The 22714-nt window shown below is 37.8% G+C and overlaps 1 protein-coding gene across 1 annotated transcript in view; it reads left to right on the top strand.

The window, feature by feature from the left end:
• Positions 1 to 972: 972 nt before the first annotated feature.
• The window catches only part of pals1a (protein associated with LIN7 1, MAGUK p55 family member a), a 42654-nt gene continuing 20912 nt past the window's right edge, over positions 973 to 22714 (top strand). The window contains exons 1-2 of the mRNA XM_065288457.2: positions 973 to 1121; positions 18577 to 18686. The gene's annotated coding sequence lies outside the window, so the exon portion shown is untranslated. The remainder of the gene's footprint in view (positions 1122 to 18576; positions 18687 to 22714) is intronic.

Here is a 22714-nt window from a genome sequence, read left to right as displayed (position 1 = left end):
GTACCTCTCCTTACACCTAACTGTGATACTTTCTAAATTATGAATCTTTCTCAACTATAGTTAATCAAACGTACAATTAAATTGATAAGAGCAAACGTTGGCGACCACAGGTTGCAACTAATTGCGGACTGCAACAACGCAAATATACTGGTTCATTTGGCGGAACAAAGTATATAAAGTGGGAGGAGTTGGATCTAGATCCAACCCCGCCCCCTGGATGTTGTGTTCCGCAGTGAGAACCATCTCCTATTTTCGGCTGCTGCGTAATATATCATTGCGCCTCCTGCAGCCATGTTACAACAGCAAAGTCCTTGATTATTACGCCGGAATGAGAGTATAGTTCCTGGCCATATCTGCCTAAAATAATCGCAACTTTTCATTTTCTGTCAGTCTAAGTACACAATGTAACTTCAGAAGAGTCAAGTTTTAAATAGAAAAAATATTAAAACTCTTTGCTTATTTTTGAGTGTGATGCTAAATGGTCTAATTAGATTCAATGGATTATGCTAAGCTATGCTAAAAGTGGTACCACCAGAAACTGTAACAATCAAATATTTAACTCTAGGTGAGCTGGAAAATGACTATATTTTCAAAAAAAGTGGAGCATTCCTTTAATAAATGTTTTTGATGTTTTTACAGCTTGTGTTCTCCTTTTACAGTAAATTATTATAATTGATGTTAAATAACAATAAATTATACTTTTTATTAGTTATTACATCTTTATCCTTATGAAATTTGGTGTGAACTGAACTGTATAAATTAACATGAACCTAGATCAGTTCTGTTAGTTTATGAAGCCTATTCATTAATAATCCGAATATTTAGATGAGATTCATAATCGAAACTGAAGCTTCATCCCATTCTCCGTCCTAAGAAAAGCCACGCCTGATTGGACAGTCGAGTTTAAGCATGGCAGATCTGTCCAATCAGAAGCGTCGTCTTATTCGGTTGCCAGAGGCGCTGTCGAGCCACTCTCGTCAGTCAGTCGCACGCAGTCCCGAGACTCAAGCAGCAGTGACCCGTCACACAACATGAAAACAGCGTATCTGTGAACAAAACAGCGAGTTAGGAAGTATTTATACACATATTGGACTAAAGGGTTCGCAAAACTGACTAAAGAGGTAAGTTACGTGCTTGTTTAAAGTTGTTTCTGGTTGTTAAAATACTGGGGAGGTGTTTGCAACAGGTTGCCTGGAAAAGAAAAGCAGCGCTGCACTTCGGGAAGTGACGAGCTAGCAGTGTTAGCTATGCAAATAACGGCAAAACACACTATTAAATATATCAAATAAAGCTTTTTAAACGTCCAATAGACGGCTTGTAAAAGTGTAACATATTTTGTTTCACTATTTCTTTCTAAAAGTACATATCAAGCTTGTTCAACAGATGCCCCCTATAACATATTAAGCTGGCTATCTAGCCTGCGTTTGTGAGCATCGTTGGCGCGTTAAATACCCCAAATTGTGTTCTACGCTGGCAGTTCACTAACGTTAGGTTTCGAGACAAACACCTTGTCGTTGTGGATTAAGTCACTGTGAATCGAAGCTACCGGATATTTGACAAAGCGAGCGATTCATCCAGCACCGTAAACAACCTGTTGAAATAGTGTGGAAGTTTGTTTAATCGACAAATGTGGCTACTATTGTTCATTTAATTCATTACAGCCATTTGGACACAAATCTGGCATTGTTTCCCGATCCCATTTGAGAATGGTCGTTGGTTTAATGCAGAAATGTGATATTCTCACAGGAATGATTAGTAGGAAACTAGGGATCAAAGCTGACATGGAAAGGGCGTTATCAGTTTACTTTATGACTGTGAATTACTTGGGAGGTGAAGTAAATGGAAGCGTATCCCACAGCCCAGACAGGTCTTTAAAGTTACACTTTTATCTTTCTTGTTTTATTAATGAATTGAGGATCCTGTATCATGAATGAGGAACGTGTCAGTGTCTTAACTCACTGGTATGCGTGTTTACAAGGCATTTACACAGTGTTTATTTGCATATAAAACCTAATGTGCTAAGTGGTCAACTTTATTTCATCAACCCACTTTTTGGCACGTGCAAAAGGATCTGACAGTTTAATGTGCTAGTAAAGGAGAAGGAGATAAATTCAGCGATGATCTCTTATTGTGTATATGTTTTCTAACTGCAGAAGTTCACTCACCATACTGAATGAGAGGTGTGCACTTTGCATGTTTAATATTGCATTGTCCCAAAACAAATTTCACATAACTTTTATACAATTAAATCCCCTCATTTAGTTATTGGTTGGTGTCGGTCTCGTCAATTACAGGTTAAACTGAATCTTATTTCGCAAAAGCATACAAATAGAACATTTGACACACATACTTTTTTGTAATGACATTACTGTCTCTACGCATTTATTTCTTTGAATTATTAGTATTGTAAACATTTATTTTATTTCTCAAACGTTACCAAGTCACCAAAAGTGAAATCCCATCCCACCACAGACTTGCTTTCACTATTCCATTATTAGGTGCACAATTTACAGTCTTATCATTTCCTCAAATGACAAGCTGTGATTTAGCTGGCAGCTCTGTGTTGTTTAAAGATAACTCTTTACTGCATGCTGGGATATAATTCAGCTCAGAGGCAGGTCTATCTAACATGTATCAGCTGGGAGATAACCTTTCTGCTCTTAATACATGGACTGAAATGATTTAACTCAAAATAGGTCATTTGTTGTATTTATTGATTTTGGTGTATTGATTATATTAGCAAAACATTTATTGTTACATAGTTACTTTTATAATCTTGTTTTCCCCGTCATTGCATTCCCATAGAGGTTATAAAAATAAAATGCTGTAATGGAAAATGTATTGGCTTACTACATATATACACACATAACAGATGATACTGGATTTTGGATCTGTTTCAGTTGATCAAGCTGTCTTTCATGGGGACATGGTGTTGTTTTTCAGTGTAGTGAGAGAGGGTGCTAATTCCAACATACGCAAGAATCAGATTACTCATCAGGATTCTAGACGTTCCTTCATTGGCTCTATGATGTCAGCATGTACAAGATGTAGTTTTGTTACTACCATGGGATGCTATAGCAGAGCTCGCAAAATTTCAAAATCCCTGGTAGCCCTTCGGGCAGGCACTCTCAAGCTTTTGGTAGCCAAAAATAAATGTAAGTAGCCAGATTAAAAAAGACATTACTTTTAATGTAGAATATTGAGAAAAAAACATCTAGCAAAACACAAATAACACATAAAATAATCATATTAAAATAATCAATACAAATATTTGCTTCTAACTGAACTGAAATATCTATAAACTTCAGATTCTGAATATGAAATAGTAACTGAAGTTTCCTGATGTGGGTTCCTCAGTTAGTTCCTGATTGAGGGTTCCTCAATTAATTTTCACCTCAGGCCAAATTTAGCAAATTCAAAGCCAATTGGGCCACTGACCACAATGTTTGCTCTTCTATTCTTGTTGTTTTTGATGTCGTTGTTTTTTTAACAAACCATAAATCTGGATTTCCATGTAACCAGCTGTTTCTGCACAGTTCCACACTGGAAATACTCACCATTTAATAGTGGTTCAATGGGTCAAAAAACTCACAATTTGGATCATATTATGTTTCTCCAGTTACAAATTGGATAATTTTTCCAATCAGAAAAATAGGGGCTACTGTCACTTTAAGAGCGAGTTCTGCACGGAGGCACATGCTGTAGCCTGTTTTGTAATTTTGCTCACTGGACATGCAATCTATATCACATTTAAGCTTGCTGCAGGAGATTTAATTTTTTATGTGAAGATATTAATGACTGACAGAATGACATCGGAGGAAATTTTGTGCAACATGTCCAGATCGTCAATGACAAATCAGTACTGCTTGCTTCCTGTGCAGTTTGCGGCTTCACGCAATCGTGAAAGCACACGTTCAAACACGATTTTAATACCCGATTCCTGAATTACATACACCAATTACCCATCCATAAGCATTTAAATATATTTTTCCTCCCTATAAGTCGAGATACCCCAATAGGTAGGGTGGAGATGCATTTTGGTAGCCCTACTGCAAGGCACAATATAGCCCCCGGATGTCGGGCTAGCGATTTTGCGAGCCCTGTATAGAATATGTTGTAGGACATACAGTGGTTTGTTTCTGATCGTAAAACAATTTTTAAATGTTATTAATATTATTCAAAGATAACACAAGTAGGGATCGACCGATATGGATTTTTTTGTGCCGATGCCGATACCGATTTTTTCCCATCAGCCTTAGCCGATGACCGATACAGGCTGCCGATTTTCTTTAGCCGATATTTGGAGCCGATACTGCTTTTTCTCATTCAGTTTATATCATAAAAATGACACAATGATAAAACCAAATGTTACAACTCTTAATTTAAAAAAGGAACATTTACTGAACTATATTTAACAAATAGTAAGAAAAGGTGAGGTAGAACAAGTAAGAAAATTCAGTGCTGCTTAAAATACATAAATAAAATAATTACACCATTGCACACAATAGCAGCAACCAAGCAGCATAACAAGGGGAACACTTTACTTTATCCATGAAAGTAACCAACTATTTACAACCTATTTAATGCTTAGGTCTAAGTTTTAGTGCACTTAACTTAATCTCTTGTAGAGCAAATGTCTTTAATAAGAAGACAAGGAAAATGTAAACAGCAATACTGATCAAAAAACAACTTAAGAATTCTGAATAACATGCCAATTGCCCCACTTCTGTACCTCACACACCCTAGTGCCCTATAATAAATGCGAGGGATAGTTAGTTTGCCTCAGCTCGCTTAAAACGCATAAAACTGAACAAAATACATGAGGATTTGTGTACGGACTTCGGTCAGATAATAGAGCGCGTGCACGTGGGAGAGGTGCAGTGAGAGAGACATGGATGAGAGAGTGCATGTATCTTTGCGCTCCCAGTGAACGGAAATGTTGACAAAACTTACAAAAAAACACTTCTCCGGTCACATAAAAGTCATGTGTGAACTGTTTGGAACTAAGTGCTTTGGGTCGAATTTCTTATTTTCGCTGACGAAAATTCCGCGAAACTCCGCGTTAACAACCATAAACGTATGCAACCATGAACTGCGCTCTCCACAATGACGAGAAACTATCAGCAATGGATATAGATTTTTAGCCTTTTACTACTACATATATTTATGGAGATGAGAATTAAAAACCCACCCTGTCCAGCTATGATCAGCTGTTCGGCTGATCACATGACCTGCGTTCGCTTGCGGCATTATGAGCACGCGTCGTGTCCAAACGTCAGACTGGTGGTCGCTGAATAAAACTCCTATAAATACCACGAAATCACGGAACAACGTCAGCATTATATAATCCTATGACCAGTGTTCGTAACAGCTGCCGTATGCATACGGTTAGCCTAAAAGCTATTTGAAGCTCCCTAAATACAATGGCAAGCAGTTTTATAGGCATTCGCGTTTTCCATTAGGACCACCAAACTTTCTTAGCTATGGTTGCACGCACATATAGAGCAACGTGTTTACACTTTCAAAGTATATGGCAATATTTCAGTCTAACAGTTAAAAGATGCTTTGAAGTTTAAAACTTACCAGAGCAGTCTTTGAGCGCTCCGCTCTGCTAGTGGGGGGAGGGGCAATGCACGGGCTGCCTGTGGGCGCCTGTCTGTAATTAATGCCGGGGAAAAACTATCGGCGAACGCAAGCCGCGAATCGGCCGATGCCGATACACCTAAAACCTGCTAAAATCGGCCCGATGTATCGGCCGGCCGATATATCGGTCGATCACTAAACACAAGTAAACACAACATGCAGTTTTTAAATGAATGAAAAACAAAATTAAAGCCCACATGGCTCTGTGTGAAAAAGTGCTTGCCCCCCATTAAAACATAACTTCGGGCTCACTCACACTAGGGCCCAACTCCCCCAAAAGCGCATATTCGCACTGTGCTTTTATCAATTCAAGTGTTTTAAAGAAAGCTGCTTAAAAAGTTGAGAAATGTTCAACTTCTACCGCGAGCAACGGCACTGACACAGATCCACAACGCCGACGGATCCACAATTCAGTTTGGCAACGCATGACGTCACCCATTTAAAGTGAATGGGTGCAGAGATTGTTTTTTTGGAACGGATAAGGCATCAGTAATAGGGCTGCGTGATAAATCGCATGTGATATTATGTGCATCTCTTCAGTAATGCCGGTTCCTTGATTAGTAGTAAATCATCTGCTTTCAGATGGAGCAGCATTTACTACACAGAGCTGTAGTTCAATGAAAAGTTGGCCATATTGCATACATATCACATGTCAGCGATTATTAATGCGAAATTGCCCCAATTGTCAGTGAACTGCGGCTTTGTGTATTAAATGCCGCTCCATTTGAAAGCAGGTGATGGTGATAGGGCCCTATAAAATCCGTTTAATTTTTTCCCAAATTTTGTTTTATGCAAATTTCGTTTTAATTTTTGGCAATTATTTATTTTACCCTTTACTGTTATTTTAGTCATAAAAATTGGACACACATACAATAGGAATTGCCTTAAATTTATTAAGATAACACTTTTTCACATTCCCTGTTTGCAGTAGGGCTGCTCGAAATTGGGGAAAACTGGATAACACGATTACTTAATGACTGTAAAAACATGCATTTATACACACACACACACACTTTACTCAATTGAATGCATTAGTGTTGTTGCAGAAGGCTACCCTTGTCAAAGCAGTGGTGCCTTCAGAAGTGCCTTAAACAGCCTTGAACCACTGGCCCAGCCAGGCCAGTATAAAAAATTATTTGCGTTTACTGCTAATCGAGGAACCGGCATTACTGAAGAGATGCACATGTCATTTATCATGCAGCCCTAATCAGTAACATGAGTTTATATTTTAGTTTGGTACAACAAAAGTGACAGATATATAATTTTTCAAAAGAAATGTTTTTGGATATGACTTCTAGAAAGTATTTCTTACTTTTTTTGTCTATGCACAATGCCGAAGCACCACCCACATAAAGACAATAACTCCAAAAATAAGATATCGATAGAGAGGCTAAAGTTGAGGATTGCAGCTTTAAACACCTGAATTCATCAGCCACTCATTCATATCTTTGTTATGACAAATACCAGGATCAAATCTTGTCAGCAAACATTCTGTAGATGTGTAAGGAATTTACAATTAGGCTGATAGTCTCAAGTGTACCAGCTTTATTCCCAGACATGTATGAAGCATAGGCCAGCTAGTAGAGGTATAAATGTGTAGACAGGTTTTCTTATTACATTGGCAGTGGGAAGGGACCTGTGCCAAGATTATACAGAACCCCTGTGCTCTTTTTGACCTGTCTGTGTCCCCTTTGGAATTCTCAATATGCAAAAGCACTGCTGTCCTGATGGATTCTCTTTGAGAGCCTTACCAACCAGCCTGGGGCCTGCTGTCTAGACCTGGATTTTACTGCTTGTTTTCAGGGGACCTGTAAAGGTGCACAAAAGCATGATGTCCCCTAAATGTGTTCAAACCAATCATTAGAAAGCTTTTATCTTTCATATGACTGGACCTGATAACTGATTCATGTAAAATTATGACTGCTCGTATCAGATAATGCTGGCAGTGAGGAAATCCTTGTAAATCACTTGATTCCTTTAAGGATCTCCTTTAAGGGATTCCTGGCTGGTCCAGGTTAAGAAATCCATCCAGTGTGGAAGAGCCTCAGATCACACTCACTGCATCTGATGGGTGCTATAAATTACAACGTCAACACACCTTACCACACCAATGTTTTTTTTTTTGCTGTAAATGTCATAAACAACTTAAAATGAAGCACAACAACCTTCTTGCACAAAATTATAACTAAACCTCACTAACTGACTTGTCAGTTTAGGACCTAGGAGAGGTTGATGGTTTGAAAGTTTGAGTTAAGCGGTTTAGGTTTCACACCTACTTGAATATTTTATTCTTAATGCATAGTTGCACGCTCAACTTTTGTCTCCCATGTAAGATTTTAACTGGCAAGTGTAATGGTTTACTCATTAACAGCTTTGACAACACGCATCAAGATGAAGGTCATGCACTAATTCTGTTCTCGGTTTCCAAATTCAGAGCTTTTCCTATTAAATCTTGCCTGCACTGCAGTTGCCAAGTGTTATAAATTCAATCTTTTTGCTAATAGGTGGGTTTCTACTATGCTCTTTGGCATGACTACAAACCTCTGTAGCTTCATATTTCGCTTTGATGCCTGAGTTTTCCTTCTGTGTTTCTCTTTTCCTCTTTTTTTGGCATTTGTCTTCCTCCTGGTACTCAGTGGTACGTGCTCGATTCTTAGTAGCTTGGAATCTGGATTTTTTTGGTACGTTAGTATTGGGTGTTGGAATGTTGAGCTGGAGCTTTGGGGTAGATAACAATCCTGGTCTGTTTCTTCTCTATAGTGACACCCATGGAAGTGTCAGCCTGTCTAGTGTCTTACCAGATTTCTTCAGTTTTTCATTATCCATATCTGTCAGAGATTGATACTGTGTCTGTGAGGTGTCAATTAGTGCTCTGTAGGTATTTGATATATTATAATTTATTGGTTAACACTATGTAACTGTAAATGTAAAGATTTATGAGCTGGATGATGAAGGGAAATAAGGAAGCCCAGGTGCTGATGCATAGGGACTTCCCTTTCCAATATTTTAGTTGCTGTTGTCTTCCATACTGCCACTCCTCGAGGCGAGCTGTTTCATGTCAGTCAGTAAAACTGGTTCATCCTGTGCAGGACTGGGGCCACAAGGCCAAACCTTCTTGCATATAAATAACATTATTTTGTTCTTAAGGTGAAGTAATTTACTTTGCTTTACCTAACAGACCCTGTTTTATTTGATTATTTTTCTGACTAAGAATATCATATCACTTGAGCTGTGTGATATTATTAAGAACTGAACAGGCCGATTGTGAAAGTTATATCTGATGACATTTTTAACACTGTTGACTTTCTTTTTCGTTTACTTTACTAAAACTACTCAGTTACAAAAGCTTGCCAGGAATGCGGCTGGCGAGAGCATGTCATATCTGTTATGTAGTTCGTGTTCACAGCCGCAGTATCTGTGAAGACAGTTTCTCAGGTGGAATGACAAACAACGGGGTTGTTGACTCTGTGCCTACTCATGCTTGTGTCCCATTGGCTGACGTGAGAGGGCCACACCCACAGCCTTGTAGCCAGTCATGCTACACCTGCTCGGTCTGGAAGCACCTGCATTGAACCTGCTCTTTCTAATCTGCCCAAACACATCCCTATTTATCTGTAGTAGAAAACATTTGCTCTCCTTTTTGCATTTGTCAGGCATCAACCTGGAAACATTTTCCAAACATTCGGGTTGGAAGAGCTAAGAACATTCTACCAGTAAAAGCCCAGATGTCCGAATTGCCTGTATAAGAGGCCAGAAGCTTAGTGTGCTGAACCCCGGCCAGACTGCTACTGAATGGAGCAGGAGGGTTTGAAGTAGGCTACTTAAGCTCTTGAGCAGCAGATGGCTAGAGGCTTTATTTATATGTTTTTCAATCTTGAGGTTCTCGACTGCATGCTGTGTCATAAAAGGAGGGTGAAACATTGTAGAGACATGTCCCATTTTGATGTGCATGTTTATGGGACTGTTTATACCCGGTATTAAGATGCGTTTGGTGGATTGGATAACAAGTGGACGAGAGAGACGCATTCATGTTTACACCTGGTAATTTTTTTGTCCACTTTCGACTGCTGCTGTCCTGATTACTTAAAGGAGATGGTCTGTGAGCGACTCCCTCTGCTTTCGTTTAAACACAAGCAGGAGAAATAACGGGTTTAAATTGATGCACACTAATATTATGTCCGAGTCCACTGCTTGTGTTGTAAGTAAACATGATGCATAACATTATGTAATTTAATCAATGAAAGCCTGTTTAGGATTCACGCTGGACATTAGGGGTGTAACAATACACAATACATGGATATGGATAGATATCAATTTTTATTTCTAACGAACCGATGCATCGATGCCACATGTAAAAAATCGAATTAAGGAACCTTTACTTTGACACTCTTCACCTCCTAATTCCTTGACATAACATCCATCTACGCATTTCCGCCAAAGCGCCCATTTAAGTTTATTTTCATCTGCTAGCGCCAGCAAGTTAATGCGATGCAGCAACAAAGCGGTTGTAGCAGCGAAAGAGACAGAAGACCACGTGATATTTTCAATGCAAAACGCAGTGTCCTCTCTCCAGAAATGATGATCAGTTGATTTTTTTTTTTTTTTCTCTCAAAAGACCACTGCAGCACTTCTTTGACTGTTGTGCAACAGATCAAATGCTTAAGTTTAACAGCTTTATTCTTTATATTAATTTATTTTTCAATTCACAACAACCTCAGTGATTATCACTATTGTACATTTTGTCACAAAATACGGAAAGACTTTGACTGTTGCCATCATAAGCTTGATTTTATGGGACATATTAATTTTTCTTTATTTAAAAAAAGTGTTGTTTTTTGTAAGTTCGTTGTTGTTAATGTTCAAGAAATTGAGCCATTCAAAGAATTCAATAAATGTTTGTTATATATTTTGGTTGCATTTGTAAGTAAATTGTAGCTGCTTAACTAGGCATGAATATAAAATATCGATAAATTAATAGAAACGAATCGTAACCGCATCCAAGCAGTGGTTAATGTACCGGTGAAAACTGCAATGCTGACAGAGAAAATGAACTGTCTAGGGACGTTAACAATTAATCGATTAATTGTCGATAATAATTAAATTGATGATAAAACTTAACGATTGTTGAAAAAGCAAGCACGTGTGTGTGGCGCCTGCACAAAGCACATACACAGCTGGTGAAAAAATTAAACAAGCGCGAAGAAGTTAAACTAGCCATGATCACAACAATATTCGATGCCAAACACACACCTGGGCTTTTTAACCTCATTCGAGACGAGGCTGGCTGCTAACGCAACAAAATGGCATCCGAAGCCGAAAATGCAAACACGGTTACTGAAAGCAAAGACCCTCTTCAGAGAAGCCTACAAGATTAGCATAGCAATGCTGCTAAACACAGGAAAGGAGACCAGAAGCCATTTTTAATAAACAGATTAAAACTTCAATTCTGGCAAGTAACTTTTAAATGTAAACTGTAACTGACTGTAGTTACACTCTGAATGCCCGCAACATATATCATTGATCATCATTATTGACTGGCTGAGGCGCTACACGCTAAACACTGTTGGGGGTTTGTAATGGCAGGTTGAAATCTTCATAATATAAGCATCTTTGCTGAAAGTATGCTGCAGGTCTAAAGCTGAGGTGACGACGGTTAAAGTGCCCTTTGTGTGCTTCTTGGATATAATTACAACAAGTGCTGTATCAACGACTCAGAAAGCGAGGTGAATAACTAGAAAAATAACACTTGATGATAATGAAACTTTTATTTTGTCACGGACGCACGGACTTTCATCCGACTGTGCAGAGCAGGTGCGGAGTGCCCGTTGTGAGGCGGAGTTTACTGTATCTATTATCATTATCTATTTCATTACGAGATTAAATTGATTATTTTTATCAAAACACAAACTACATTGACTCATTTTACATCCCACTAGCATGTTATTTAGACAAAATCAAATCTTTTAATTTGGGTGAGGAAGCTGGCATTTTTACGCACACTTTTATGTCATTGTGTCATGGCTATATGCCACTGCTGCAAAGGCTTATTGCACTATTACTGTTAACGATTATTCGATTGATTGATCGTTAATTTAAATGATCATCGAATATGGGAAATTGCAAAGTTTGACATCCCTTGATCTGTCCGATTTGCACCCCTGCTAGACGTCCGGTCTAGTGTTAAAACATTGTCCAATAGGCAGAGAGTAGGTGGTCTTTTTGCCTGCTCAAACACATACGACCACAAACACGCCGTCTAACCCACAAAACCAATCCGGTCAAATGCGTTTATGAAAAACACTTAAATGATTAGTTCACCCAAAAATAATGTATTCTCATCATTTACCTCCTCTTATGCTGTTACAAACCTGTTTAAATTTCTTTGTTCTTATGAACACTAAGGAAGAACTTTTTAACCAAATTCCATGAGCCCCATTCACTTCCATAGTATTCTTTTATCCTACCATGTAAGTAAATGGAGCTCATGACCGGTTTGGTTACAAACATTCCTCAAAAAAATCTTTCTTCGTGTTCATCAGAACATAGAAATTCATTCAGGTTTGTAACAACATGAGAGTGAGCAAATGATAACAGAGTTTAATTTTGGCGTGAACTATTCCCAGGTGAAAACAGCCTATATGTGAATTAAATAGGTGAACAGCCTTATTATAATCATTTAATAACTGAGGTAGGTAGTTGTTGAAAAATGCACAACAGTCTGCAAATCTGTTTATCTGTGGTAAAGAGTTCACAGTTCAAGTAGCATGGATCAGACGTTCTTGCATTGCTATTTAAACCATGTATTATGTTTCTGTTCCTTAAAAGGTGGCTTACAAGCTAGTAAAATTACTCTCTTTTGGTACTTGAAGGTTAATTTTGGACCCTGGACAGCACTATACCTCACTCCTCCATCTAAGCTGCTCTCATGAACATAGGGATTATATAAATGTTCCCGCCGTTTGGCATTGTCAGTAGAAGTATTGTTTGATTTGGCTCAGTATCACTCATTGACTCTGATTTAGTGTAGCGGACAGCCTTGGGATTGTTCTTATCTGTAGCCAACAGAATGGAAAACCACTTTTAACAATGACATCACCATGAGTACCTGAATAATGCAGGGAGTGTGTTGTGCTCACATGGAAGTTGGCTATTCTCAGGAAGGGTCTGTGTGGAGCTGTAGAGCTGCAATCTGCTTACCTTTTTATTCAAGACTAATTGGATTTTCGTTTGTCGATATTACCATCACATCCAAACAAACAACAGTGGCTTAGAGGGCTTTATGTAGGGGTGTCCTCGACTAAGGATTTACATATTCGAATCAGAATTGTCGAATCTTTCCATAGTCGACCGATAGTCGAATCATCTATGTTTGTGTGCATGGGTTGGGAAGGGGCCAGGTAACTTTTATTTTCTTTCACAAGCAGCACACATAAACAACTTTCTGATAAAGTGACCAAAACTGTCTTTCAAGTAATAAAAGAAGACAAAACTGACGATGCATTTATATATATATATATATATATATATATATATATATATATATATTTTTTTTTTTTTAAGGTAAAATGTAAGGCAACATTTGTTTAATTATTCCTCATAACATTTTAAAGCCACGATCTACAGACCATCACACAAAAATACATTTTGATAAATAAACCTAAAAAAATAACAAAGGTGTTCCTGCTTTGGAAACTCCGGCTACAATTAAGTGTTTTTATTTAATTTGGAGATTTAGCGCGTCAAAGCAGTCATGACCCAAAAAAACCCGACAAATGAGAAATGACAAATAATTTGTGATTGTGACTGTAAATGATAAAAACTAATCTTTATATACAATTCGTTGTATATAACCATATATACAAAACGTTAATTTATAACAAGAAAAACACTGAAATTAATGATTTTATAGACACTACGCGTTATTATTTAGCACAGAAATACCTGCTTGCTTGCTTTGACTTTGATCATCTCTGTATTAACTTTAGATACAGAAAGACCGGATGATATAATTTATTTCAGGAATCTCTTTGCTATCATTTGAAAGTGAACACCGACCGACAATAATATTAAATCACAAGAAAGACATTTGTGTCAGGCAGAAATAGGTTCGGTGCAGATACTAGTTTCCGTTTCATCACCGAAAAAAAAACGGCTTACCTGTTTTGTAGTTTAACTTTTGACTTTTGAAGATAACCACTCTGTTTTCAATACATTTTAAAAACTTATACTCGTCGAAAAACATCCGTTTTTTAATGTTTAGTTTGATGAACTCCTAAATATGAGACGCAGAGCACCTAGCCTGTTCGGCTAAATTGCATGCGCAAGCATGGCCAGCACGCAATAGCGCAACATCGATACAACGAAAAGCTATCCAAAATTTACAGACTTAAATTAGATCAGAATTTACGTTTATAATAAATACAATTTTGTTAATAAAATAAGGTCAAAAGTAACAAAGTGCAGAAAAAATATGCAAAATGCCTCAAGTGCACGGAAACAAAACACAAGCCAAATAGTTAAATCAGATAACCCAAAGTGAGTTATAAATAAAATAAAATATAGAAATTATTAAAAGAACGAAAGGCATAATATAATTTGCCAGCTTTTTCTTTTAAATGTAGAAACAAAGAGGCAATGGTTTATTAACATATAAACCTCTTATGGACGTGTAGCCCAGTCACAGGGGTTGTTGGATTTATTAAAGCATTTTAAAAATATTTATTGAAAGCTGCTACTTCACATATTATTTGCAGCATTATCATAATATGCAGTATATTAATATATTGTGAGAAAGATGTTATATGTGAGATCAGATCATGTGTGCACCCACGGCCAAAATTGAATGATCCTCATTTCGTAACACATCTGCGACGATTCGACTGTGAGATTGGTAGTCGAATCAGGCTTATCCTATCGATGCATCGAATCTTCGACTATTCGGGGTCACCCCTAGCTTTATGTAATATCACACTTTGTATCTGTTTCCATTACTTGTTTTCTTAATGTGACCTTGAAACCATGCACACATATACTCACAATAGTCCCCTTATTCTCTTCTGGTCTGTAGAAGAATGCTGTTCCCAGGCTGTTTTGCATTCCTGCCTTGTGCATTATGGGATTGTTGCTCCGTCACTGCAGAACAATGATATCATAGACTGTTATAGGTATTAAAATAGAAACATTCAAGGGGAATGTAAACAAATGTGTACGCTCTTGTTTCGAGTATCTAAAGTGTTAGAGAGCTGATCTAAGTCACTAGATTTGATAAAACGACTTTTCTGAAGCCAAAAAGGACTTATAAGATCGTTAAGTATTGTAATATTACTGTGTGCACAATAACACTGTAAACCCAGATAAGTTCTACTAACTCAAAAAAATTGAGGCAACTGATTGGCGCTATTTTTCTAAGTTTGCCAACTTAAATGTTTTGAGTACTGACAACTTCAATTCAAATAAAAAAAATGTATATATCTAAACTTAGATACAGTCTTATATAAATTAAATTATATAGTTTATGTAACTTAAATTGTAGAAGTAGTTTTACTTAAATATTTTGTGGCAACTGATTGCCTTGTTTTTCTTAAGTTTCCTGTACTCAAATATCTACATTTTACAACTTAACAGAACACTGTAAAACCCGACAAGTTCAGAGTACTCAAAATATTCAAGCAAACTAACTACCATTTAATTTTGTTCACAAATCACAGAAACATATAATGTGACTCATGAAAATTTGATACCAGTGAAAGTGTGTTGAGACTGAGCTCAGTCCTGACTTTCACATAGGTATTATTTATATTAGGGATGTCAAATTATGCAATTTGTCATATTCGATGATCATTTAAATTAACGATCAATCAATCGAATAATCGTTAACAGTAATAGTGCAATAAGCCTTTACAGCTGTGGCATATAGCCAATGACATAAATGTGTGCGTAAAAATGCCAGTTTCCTCACGCGAATTAAAAGATTTTATTTTGTCTAAATAACATGCTAGTGGGATTGTGAAATGAGTCAATGTAGTTGGTGTTTTGATAAAAATCATCAATTGAATCTCGTAATGAAATATAATGACTAATAGACACAGTATAACTCCGCCTCAAATGGGCACTCCGCACAGTCGGATGAAAGTCCGTGCGTCCATGACAAAATAAAAGTTTCATTATCATCAAGTGTTATTTTTCTAGTTGTTCACCTTGCTTTCCGAGTCATTGATACACAGCTTGTTGTAATTATATCAAAGAAGCACACGAAGAGCACTTTTCCCGTTGTCACCTCAGCTCAGACCTGCGGCGTACTTTCAGCAAAGATGCTTATATTATGAAGAAAACCCGCAACAGTGTTTAGCGTGTGGCAATAATGATGATCAATGATATATGTTGCGGGCGTTCAGAGTGTAACAACAGTCAGTTACAGTTTACATTTAACAGTTTCTTGCCAGAATTTAAGATTACATTTTAATCTGTTCATTAAAAACGGCTTCTAGTCTCCTTTCCTGTGTATAGCAGCGTTGCTATGCTAATCTTGCAGGCTTCCCTGAAGAGGGTCTTTGCTGTCAGTATCCTAACTGTGTTTAGATTTTCGGCATCGGACCCTCTCAGATCCACTGCGGATGCCATTTCGTTGCGTTAGCAGCCAGCCTCGTCTCGAATGAGGTTAAAATCGAGTGTTTGGGATCGAGCATCATTGTGATCATGGCTAGTTTACACGTGCTTGCTCTTTCGACAATCGTTTATTTAAAAGTTTTATCAATTTAATTCTTATCGACAATTAATCGAAGATCGATTAATTGTTAACATCCCTAATTTATATGATAAAGCAACACATTATTGGGGCTGTTTACACTTGGTATTAAGATGTGTTTTCATGGATCGGATCACAAGTGGACGAGAGAGACACATTACGTTTACACCTGGTATTTAAATCTGTCTCTTTAGTCCACTTTCGACCGCATCTGTCCTGAATACTGTGAGGGGGTGGTCTGTGAGACGGTGGGCAAGTCTCTCTGCTGTCATTCAAACCCGAGCGGGAGTAACTATGAGTTTATATGGACGCAAACTACTATTATTTCGGAGTCCACTGCTTGTTTAACAAGTAAACGTGCTGCACAGAGTTTTGTATGTGTGTATGTAAGAGCTTTCTCTGATTTTTCAGCGCAATTGATGAAATAGGATCGCGCAACTTTCACGCTTTCAAAACGAAACTACGGAGAACACCCGCAGTAGTTTTATCAATGAAAGGCTAAAAGTTGCGCTGTTCACTGTATGTTCACGCCAGAAGTCAAAAAAAGACGTAAAACTTGTGTTTAATACCTCAGATTAGATAAATGGGTGGAGAGAAGGCGGTCTCGTGTGGCTGTTCAAACACATCCAACCACATTTGCATTCCGCAACTCCCAAGCGATTGCGGGCTCATGCAAAGCATGCTGGGAACTGAACCTCCTCAACCAATGGTGTTGATTTAACTTTAAAATGAAGTAAATTTGCAGTGACAGACTCTTTCTTAGCTTACCTGGCACATTGAACTCATCACAACCACCAAAAGTTTGTAATTATTTGCATCCAAGAGCAAATTCATCCGTTTAAAACACATCTGAGTGCCCTTTCAATGATGACGTCACTTTTTGGTAAAAACCGCCACTAGAGGGCTTTTGACTTAAAATATTTAATTATGGTTGAATCTACTTTTCAAGTTCCCTAAACTCTTTACCTTTGGTGTAGTTGTAAAAACTTACTGTTAACTTAAATCTGTGATAGATGTTGAATGAACTCAAAAATAATAGTTAGCTAAACTTTTTGGCACATTTTGAGTACCAGGTACTTTCTATTATAAGTTAGTTTTACTTTATTCCTCTGTACATGATAATATTCTGAATAAGCAATGATGATTGTTTTTTCTGCTGTTTTGTGCTTCGAGTACTAAAGATGCTCACTCCTCTTTGGTAATTCTGCACTCATAACAATGTATTCTCATTTGTGTCATTAACAATACCACCCAAAGAACAATGTGAATACTGTCTGTACATGACACATAGATTTTTGGAACATATGACGTAAACATAAAATTCGGCCGAAATAAATTCGGTCTTTGTAATATAAAGAACATTCTGCGAAAATATAATCTTTAATTATGGCCATGTCAAAGAAGTAAAATAAAACTTTGATGATCCTAAACTAAAAATAATTAGGTTATAGGGCAATTTCATGCAAATGTCAACACAAAGTTTTAACCAAACTGATATCTCAGATGTAAATATTTGGTGTTTTAAATACCTATGCAAAGCCTTGATTAAAGTTTTCAAAGCATTTTTTATCATTTTCCATAGTTAAGTTAGTGGATATTTTTGAATTGTCTTGTCCATAACGGAGAAATGTCACATTCATATGCAGTTTCTTCCTTATAAATGCGCATACAATACTTAATATTAAATGTTAAAGAGCCACCCCTTCGCCATTTGTTGGGTATGATTGCTTCTGGTTTGTGCATTTTAATTAACAGAATTCCTACAAAGTATGTGTTTTTTGTTACATCAATAATGCCTGCATGTTTTTCTCATCTAAAATAGAAAACATGAGTGTAGACTGATATTTACTGATGTTTTGAACTCTTTCATCAGTGGTTTATGAAAATATAAACAGATGGTTCAGTATATGGGTAATAAAAGCATTTTCTGAGAAATTATATAACAAGTTTTGACAAAAAAAATATACAATCCATAATGCTGGAATTGCCTATGAGACTTTATTCTGGAATTCACATATTACCCAACTCTAATTAGTAAATTAATGTTCATGTGCATGTAAACACAGTCAGTAAATTCTTTTCTTATCTGATAAGCCTTTCTAGATTGTCTATAAAGCAGATACCTTCTTGCACACACGTCACTGTTCCCTGAAATCTGCCCGGCACTTACAATTTCTTTTTTTTTGCAGGTGGTGTCAAGGGAGACAAGCTTTTATCACCTAGAGGAAACAAGGAGGCAGACGGGTAAGGAATCTCTCTCAATCTGGAGGATTTATCCCAGACTGACTGGCAAACACAGGTGAGGATCCCCATAGCTTCTCCCCCCTGTGTGTTTGTATGGGGCTTTGTGCTTTTCTTCTTTGGTTCTTAGGCCTTCGGACCTCCCAACCACTGACAAAGCTGTTGTCATGGCAATGGGTTAGGCAGTCGTGCGGCACAGTAATCTCGGAGCAGGCTAAGGGGAGGAGGGGAGCTTAGGGAGGACATGGTAGAAGTAAAAGAAGCAATCCATTAGCAAGGAGGGAAAGTAGACTAAATGAATGATAGTGTTAAAGATAAGAAAGTGAAGGATGGCGGTTCTGTTTGAAAGTCTGGTATCATATATAATGCTCTGCTAAGGTCAGATCGAATGGATAAACGAGTCAAAAGTTTACAAGGAAATCCAGTTATTTAATTTCACTCACCAATTGAACTGTTACAACTTTAATGCAATTTCCTTCTGCCTGACAAAAGGCCATGTTATTATGTGTTTTAGGGTAAAGTGTGGACAGGATCTTACTTTGTTTCCTCCACAAAATTAGTCAGAGACATGAGGACCTAACAGCAAAATGGAGGAAGGGTCAATAGAGGGACAAAGGTCCCATCCGTTATCCTCACCGTGTGATCCCATGTCTTTCCATTATCCTATGAGATCCTTTTCCTGGAAGAAGACACCCACGTAATGTGGTGTCTCATGCATAATTCAGTGGTAGAGCATTTAAGCACACTTAAATCTTAACTCACTACTCCATGAATACTCTCATTACATGAGCATAGCATCTCCCCTCCAATGCACTCCCCATCACATCTTACCGAGTGACAGAGACGTGACTCAGGGCTGTTTGTGACTGAAATCCGTCTGAGAGGATGTAAGGGAAAGCTTGCAGGGTTAAGGGTCATCTGCAGGCTCTTGGGTGAGGGTGAGAATGCGGTTTGGGTTTTTGCGAAAGTGTCAGGTGTCAGAAATAAGGATGATAAAGGGGCAGATAGCAGAAAAATCTGGCCTGTCTCATGCAGCTGACACACAACCACAAAGCCCTTAATGTGGGGAAGTGTGTGTGTGTGTGTGTGTGTGCGCTTGTAGTTCTCTGTGCTTGTGGTGGTTGTTAAGCTTTACTTAGGGAAAGTAATGCATGTGTCATTTTTTTTCATCTGAAACAGTTCCTTAAATAACTGTACACTCATGCAGGGCTGAATGTCATAAACCGAATGAATCAACAGTGTTGTATGAGGGATCCGCAGGAACATAACTTCCTGTTTTGATAATGTTGAGGTATTTGTGTTTTGCATATTCTTTGGCTGGTTGTGTAATGTAATTTGTTGTAATAACTAGCTTCCGGTCATAGATATGTACACTAGATGTCGCCTTGGCTACGGCAGTTCATTGGACCGAATGCGTCAACTAGAGCCGCCATCTTAAAACAGGGGAACCCCGCATTAGCGTCATTGTAGGCAACGGTGAAAATTAAATCACCATAAATCGTCATGAATGCGATTTTCTTGGTTTTCATTTGGTTCATTTCAACAGTCAGACATGTATTTAGCATTGAGTCCAGGAAAAAATTAAAGTTTTGATATTATGAAAATTTACTTTTTCTAACTATAATGCATAGTGCTACTAGGCCTAACACCCATACGCAGCACAAAAGCCCAGCATTGTCCATGAATTCGAAGTTCAGGCGGAGATAGGGGTCACCTAGCTACTTCCTATGACAAGACCCCGTTTCTAAAATGGCGGCGGTTTTGACGCATGCTTAGAACCCCAAGGCGACATCTAGTGTATATATCTATGGCTTCCGGTAACTATGCCATCTTGGACTCAAGAATCATTGCGCAGTGTACCTATGGCAACCAACACTCACTATGCTAAAACTCTGAATCGCGCGAGTCCAAGATGTTGTCGTTACCGTAAGCTAGTTATTACAGTTTATAAAGTTTGAAATATGAATTTTTTTCTTACAAAATCGCATTAATTACCTACAGAAGACCTTTATTAACCATTGGAGCCGTGTGAATTATTGTGAAGGATGGATGCACTTTTTTAGGGTTTAAAGTCAGAAGTTGTTCCCTGATCTCTCTTTTCTACCATAAAGCTATGTTTATACTTGACGCGCACCAACGTGCCCGCGGCAAAAATTATGTTAACAGAGTGGGCATTCGTGCACGTGGGTGCGCGAGACCCCATTTCTCGTGGAGGTGTGTACGGCAATTTTTGTAAACGAGCACGCCCCGAATCCGTAAGTGACGTAACTCGAGGCGATTCTGTTTGAGCAGGCAAGCCTGTGACTTTTCCTTTTTGCTCAATCCATGCAGAACAATGCATATACTATTTATCTGACACTCTGGAAGTAAAGCATGGAAACTTTGCGATTTAAAACACGAATTCTTTTACATATGATTCATAATGTTTGGTTTATATTTGTATTGAATGAACCACTGGACGAGGAATAAAATACAAATCATAATATGTCTTTATTTTTTGTTTAGTAAAATGTTAATGAAATAATAATGTTTAATAAAGACATATTTTATTCAAGTTCTCATATTTATTTATCAAGCTCTGATGTTAGCACCATGGATGTTCCAGCGGACGACTTCTTCTATCGTATCTTTGTGTTTGTTTTTTAACTTGATTGCTCGTGTCGCCCCCTGGCGGTTCAAAAAATTGTGCAACAGCAAGTGTCTGAAAGATAATGGACACATGTATCTCGGATACTTAAATAAATTATGGGGTAATTTGATATATGGTTGGAGTATCTGTTTAATTTATTAAAGTTTTGGAAAAAAGGCGTTTCAATAAATTCAAATAATAAATTAGTGTGCAATATGTATTGCATAGATTTTATTTCTATATAGCCATTATAATACAGTTTTGAGATGTAAGTTGATTTGTAGTTATGTTATATGACCCTGGACCACAAAACCTGATTTTGAAATCAGATACATGAGAAGGGAATCGGATCTTTGTTATAGAAGGTTACAATTTCGCTTTCACGTAACGATTCCGGACTGCACCGTCACATAATTTTCACGTCCTCTGCCAGACCTGGGTCACCTGATCTATTGCCATCTGCACACAGTGCGCAGGACCTTCTGCACAAATACTTAAAGTTTGCACGATAGACCATGGTGGAAGGCGCATTAAAGTGTGGCTGCATTTTGCAAAATCAGACAAAACATTGTCACCAGCAATATCGGCTAAGCATCTGCGGTTGGTTCATCGTGTCGGATTAAAAGAATGCACCCTGTTTGATGCAATGCACATCCCGAGTGCCGACTCTGCTAAGTGCTCATCATTAGTCGCCGCCGACTATAGTGCGGCAGTAGCACCGGCACTAGGGGTGCAACGGGTCACAAAACTCACGGTTCGGATCACATTACGGATTTTGAGGCACGGATCGGATCATTTTTCGGATCAGCAAAAAAAAAAAAGTATGGGAAAATTCTAATAACAAATCAAGAAATTACAAACATTTATAAAAAGAACAAGGTTGCACATTAAGTAAGGTCTAAAATCATTAGTTACAGAAATCAAATGAATAATAACACTGCATTTATTGTATTAATTAAATGTAATTATTATTTTTTTAAAGCTTCAGAAGTGATTTTCTCTTTGTCTTGGGTTGTTTGATTAACATTAATGACACAGACTTAAGTAGGTCAATTGAGCTTACTGTCTCTTTAAGACCAAATGTGCACAGACTGCATCTCTCTGTTTGTGCACTACCGAGTCCCCTTAAACGAGCGCACAGACACAGACAAAGGGTGAATTACAGACGGCGCAGCATTACAGTCGTCCCACATAAAAACGTTACGTTGTTTTTCATTGCTCTATTAGCCAAATGTATTTTAATACACTACAGTATGAGAGAGAGTAGCGCAACCCTCTGAAATTTAAACATCAAGAGTTCTGATCTTTGAAGGATGATTACGTCTGACTCGAGCTGGACCGGACGCATTTAACCGCACGCGTGCGTTTGTGCGTAAAGTAAACTGATCACTTTAGCGCCGTTTTGCAGTTAAACTGTTTAAAATCACTTGAATGTTAACATTTGCAAACCTTTATAA

This window comes from Paramisgurnus dabryanus, chromosome 17 (assembly GCF_030506205.2).
Source record: "Paramisgurnus dabryanus chromosome 17, PD_genome_1.1, whole genome shotgun sequence".
Taxonomy (NCBI): domain Eukaryota; kingdom Metazoa; phylum Chordata; class Actinopteri; order Cypriniformes; family Cobitidae; genus Paramisgurnus; species Paramisgurnus dabryanus.
This window is presented reverse-complemented; position numbering and strand designations above follow the sequence as displayed.